Source organism: Arachis ipaensis, chromosome B5 (assembly GCF_059453495.1).
Source record: "Arachis ipaensis isolate K30076 ecotype BB chromosome B5, ASM5945349v1, whole genome shotgun sequence".
Lineage (NCBI taxonomy): Eukaryota > Viridiplantae > Streptophyta > Magnoliopsida > Fabales > Fabaceae > Arachis > Arachis ipaensis.
Genome location: NC_142440.1, coordinates 22,220,061 through 22,225,806, shown reverse-complemented (window position 1 = coordinate 22,225,806; position 5,746 = coordinate 22,220,061).

Sequence of the window (5,746 nt, the reverse complement as noted above, 5' to 3'; positions counted from 1 at the left end):
AGATATCATATTTGAGTATGAGTCTGAAGCTTTGCATACTCCCATATCATTAGATGATGAAGGCAATAGGAATCAATTTCCTGAGTTTGATGATGAGTATGCTTTTTGTGAAGGCAGATTTGAGTTAAGAACTAGGTTTTTCACTGTTGAAAGGTTTAAGGAGGTGGTAAAAGACTCATTTATTGCTGAGAGTAGGGAGCTGAACTAGATCAAGAATGACAAAGAGAGAGTCAGAGTAAGTTGCAAAGATGAGGAGTATCTTTTCTTGGTGCATTTGTCATACAATAAGACTTTGCAATGTTATCAAGTCAAGACCTACCAGCAGGAACATACATGTGCAAGGGATTTAGGTAGTAATGCTGCTTATCAATATTGGATTAGCAAGAAAATTGAGAAGAAGATGTGTACCCAACTACATATGAACACAAAAAAGGCAACTGAATTTCTTAAAGAAAAATTTTCATTGTGTCCCCACCCTAAATGGTTTATAAAGCAGTAAAGGAGGCAAAAAAAATAAGATTATGGACAACGAAAGGGAACAATACAAGAGACTTAGGGATTATGCTGATCAGATCTTCAGTAGCAATCCAGGATCAACAGCCTGATTGGAGCTCATGCCAATTCCACAAGCTCCCCCTGTATTTGATAAACTATATATATGCTTAGATACTTGTAAACAAGGATTCAAAAGTGGATGTAGGCCTTTGTTACATTTAGATGGTTGTTTTCTTAAAACATATTATGGGGGTTGGCTTCTAGCAGCAATGGCGCAGGATGCAAACAACTAGTTTTATGTTGTTGCATATGGGATTTCAAGGCCTGAAACCAAGGATTCCTGGAAGTGGTTCCTCACACTTCTTCAAGAGGACTTAGGAGATGTTGCAAACCATGGTTGAAATTTTATGTCGGACCAACAGAAGGTAAAGTCTAATCTTGCATATGTTATATTTACTTTACATATGATAATTTTGCTTTATATTCTGATTGCTTTGTGAGTGGATGGCTGAAATTTTTTTCTAATCCTCCTCAATGTAGGGTTTATTGCCTGCTCTAAAGGAAGTCATGCCACATGCAAAGCTACACAATTGCGTGATGTACATTTGAAAAAATTTCACCAACCGATTCAAAGACTTATACATCAGAGAGGTTGTCTGGGAGTGTGCTAGGTGCACTACTATACCAGAATTCAAGAAATGCATGGAAAAATTGAAGGGAGTTAATCAAGGTTCTTGGGAATACCTTAGTAAGTTTGAGCCAGAAACATGGGTAAAGACTTACTTCTCATATGGTCCAAAGGTAGATAACCTCATAAATAACGTGTGAGGTCTTTAATGCAAAGATCGTTAACTACAGATGCAAGCCTATCCTAATTATGTATGAAGAAATTAGGTGTTATCTAATGAGGAGGATGGTGAACCACAAATGAGTACTAGACAACCATCCTGGCAAGCTAGCACCAATTTAGCAAAAGAGAATAGAAAGGCTCATCAAAATTAGCACTAAATGGATGGTGGAATGGGTTGGTGACAACGAACGGAAGAGGTTTGAGGTGAGCCGCAAAGCAACCAAAGTGGATGTAGATCTCATTAAGCATACTTGCTCATGCAAAATATGGCAATTGACTGGTACCTACTGTAGTTACATTATCAATTATAAACCATATCATTATTTCTTTTGTTACCATTGTCTGATTTTTCTTCATTATTTTTGGCATGTCTTGCTTACATGCACTTACTGCCATTAGAAAAAGATGTAATTTGCCACAAGATTATGTGCACTCCTGGCTGTGTATAGAGTCAATCCCAACGACGTATGCACATTGTATTACCAAGTGCAGAATTTTGGCCAAGATCTGAATTCTCACAGCCAGATCCACCCATCATCAAAAGATCAATTGGACGGCCTAAGGTGCATAACAGGCATAAGGATCCAATTGAGCCATTCATGTAAGGAGACAAATTAAAGAAATCATTCTTTGTGTCTTACAGCAAGTGTGGTGAAAAGGGGCACAACTACAAAACTTGTAAAAGAGTTCATTCTATCCCCAATTGGAAGCCAAAGACAAAGAGACCTAAGAAGAAGGGAGCTAGCACCTCCCAATCACTGGTGGTGCTTCTATTGTCATAATCAACTCCCCCACCAGATGTAAGTTCACTTTAATACTACAACAAATTCGAGCTGAGGCAACCCTTTAAAAACGTTGCCTATGATAAGGGAAAGTGTTGCCTTTGATAAAAAGCAATACTTTCCAACAAAAAGCAATGCTTTTTGGGGAGTTGGCTATACAGCCGTCACCTTTAGTCTAAGGCAACACTTTTGTGTATTAAATGGAACCCTTTTTATGGCAACCTTCAAAAAATGTTGATTTTTTTGCAAATAAAGCAACTCCGCGAAAGGGTTGCCTTAGAGTACCCAAACACAACTCTTTAGATGAGACATTATGGCAACACTTTTTATGAGTTGTATTTTCTAATACATAAAGCAACACTTGTCCAGAGTTTTTTAAGTTGCCTTTTCATATACCTAAAGCAACACTTGTGCAAATTTTTTCTAGTTGTTTTTTCATATACCTAAAGCAACCCTTTGCCAGATTTTTTTAAGTTGCCTTTTTCATATACCTAAAGCAACACTTATCCAGATTTTTTTAAGTTGCTTTTTTTATAGACCTAATGCAACACTTATGTAAGTTTATTTGCAGTTGTCTTTTTTTAATAACTAAAGCAACATCTTATTGAGTTTTTCTTAGGTTCTCTTTTTTAATATCTAAAATAATATATTTTTTACCTTTGTTATATTTATATGATATTTGAAGGATATATAACACCCACATTTGAATAAGCTAATAATATATATTGCATATATATAGAAAGGTCTTCCAAGTACCAATTAACATACTTGCTAAATTACCAAGTCAAATAAATAATAAACATAAGTAAGCAAAATACATATTTTTCTGATGATGAACTTAAACAAAAAAGAAACTAAGTTGTCCACTTGAAACCAAAAAGACTTAAACAAAAAAGAAACTAAGTTGTCCACTTGAAACCAAAAAGACTTTGTGCTTCACCATTGTGCCAAGAATTGCCTTTATGTCTTCAGAAAACTTCATCCAACAATAAGAAAGCTGCAGTCAAATTTAAATGAACAAAAAAATTATAGTCAAAACATCATCAGCTATACAATAATATGTATACTCAAGTGTTACAACAATTTAGCACACATACCTAATCATGATTTGGTATATGAGTCAATGGAGGAGAATGCCGAGGAACTAAATTTGGATCTTGTGCACTATTTGCTGACGATTGCTTAGATCGCAAGAGAGAAAGCGCTTCATCAACATTTATACTAGGAGAAGTTTGTTGCAACATAAGTTTCACAATATCTTCCAATCCTTGCAGCCGTTGCTTATGGTCGTCTAATTCAGTTTTTAAAGCTGTTACCTTCTCTTCACTTTGTTTTTTTATTTCATCTATTTCTTTATTTTTCTTAAGAGACATTTTTGTAACAGTTCTTCCATAACATCAAACTCTTCCTGGATTCTCTTTACCAAAAACTTTTTGAAATGCATTAGTAGGAGTTTCTCCAACTTCTTGGAGATCATCAAGTTTATCCTATACACACAAATATATGATACGTCTATTTTTAGTGATAAAAATTCAATGAAAGAATCCAACAACCTATTGATAACTAATAGGGGCAGCAATCCAAAATAGCCATAAAATAGCCATAAAATAGCAGTCTATGATAGCCATAAAACAAGCATAAAATAGCCATAGAACAGCAATTAAATCAGCCATAAAACAGCCATTAAACAACCATAAAACAGCAAACATGGCAACCATAAAACATCCATAAAGTAGATACTAAAACAACAACCACGATAGCCATAAAACAGGCATAAAATAGCCATAGAACAACAATTAAATCAGCCATAACATAGAAAACAACAACCATGACAACCATAAAACAGCCATAAAGTAGATACTAAAACAACAACCACGATAGCCATAAAATAGCAATTAAAATAACAATCCATGACAGCCATAAAATAGTTCATCATTTGAATCATTTGGATTACTGTCTCGCTTAAGATCGAGAGTTTATGAAGTCTGTTACGTATTAGTAATGAATCATTGATAGTTGAATATCAAAACTTGAAATTATGCAATTCCTAAAATCAGAATTATTAAGAAGCCCCAAAAATTAAGATTCAATGCATTCAGAAATTCATAATCAAAATGCAGAAAAATTCAGAAAACCCTAAGAAGCAACAATCAGAACCATGCAAACTTCAAAAAAATTGAAATAAAATCCCTAAAATCAGAATAATTAAGAAGCCCAAAAAATTAAGATTCAATGCATTCAGAAATTCATAATCAAAATGTAGAAAAATTCAGAAAATCTTAAGAAGCAACAATCAGAACCATGAAAACTTCAGAAAAATTGAAATAAAACCCCTAAAATCAGAATTATTAAGAAGCCCTAAAAATTAAGATTCAATGCATTCAGAAATTCATAATCAAAATGTAGAAAAATTCAGAAAACCCTAAGAAGCAACAATCAAAACTATGAAAACTTTAGAAAAATTGAAATAAAACCCCTAAATCAGAATTATTAAGAATCCCCAAAAATTAAGATTCAATGCATTCAGAAATTCTATTTTCATACTAAAATTCAGAATATTCCCAATCTTCATTCACAATCAATGCATTCAGAAATTTCATTTCATAATAAAATTTAGAAGCTTTCTTACTAATAAGCAGAGGAGGAGGAGTGGGGTTACAGCTGCGTGTAGTGTTGTGGGAGCTTGCGAAGAGGAGAAGGCGAGACAGGGAAAGAAGAGGAAGCGGGAGAAGGAAAGGGGTTTCTCGAAGAAGACTATGTACCTGGAGCCGGGACAGGAAGAGGAGGAGCCGTGGAGCAGTGTGCGTAGAGAAGATGACCGTGCCGACGTCCGTGGAGGAGAGAACCGCGCCGACACCCGTGGAGGAGAGCAACGCGCAGAGAAGCCCGTGGAGGAGAGCAACGTGCCGACGACCGTGGAAGGGAGCACCACGCTGTCGCCGTTTGGGATGGACAACACTGCGATTGAGAGTTGCAGTTGTTGTGGAGGAAAGCCACGGTCAGTGGAGGGTGTGTGGCCATCTGTGGTGGTTCGTTTCAAATGTTAGGGTTACGGTATAGTGATGAAGTGATGAAGCTAAGTGATGAAGCAAGTGATGAACGTACTGATGAAGCAATTATGTCTTTTCTTTCTTTTTTTTCTAAGTTATTTAATTGGAAAATAATTGTTGGGAATATGAAAAGTTTTCCTCTAAAATTTGTAACTGTGAATAATTTTAGGCAACTTTTTATAAATGTTATTTATTCAATTTTTTTATAACCTTTATAAAATGTTGTATTTTTATTTAAAAATGTTGTCTCAAATATTTTATATTGTAACATTTTTTTAGTGTTGTTTTAGATGTCAAAGACAACAATTTTTGTGGGTGGCCAAAAATTTTGTTATCTTAGCCTTATTCAAAAGCAACTCGTCAAAAATGTTGTCTTTGCCTATTTAAGGCAACTTTTTGTTAAATGTTGCTTCGAATAAGGGTTACCTTAGGCCAAAAATGTTGTAGTGATAAGGATTATAGGTTTTTTGTGTCTATATCATAAATGCTTAAGGATTAATCTGTCTTAGTACAATATACATTAGAGATTATTTTGTCTAAATACAATATACAATAGGTAATAATCTGTT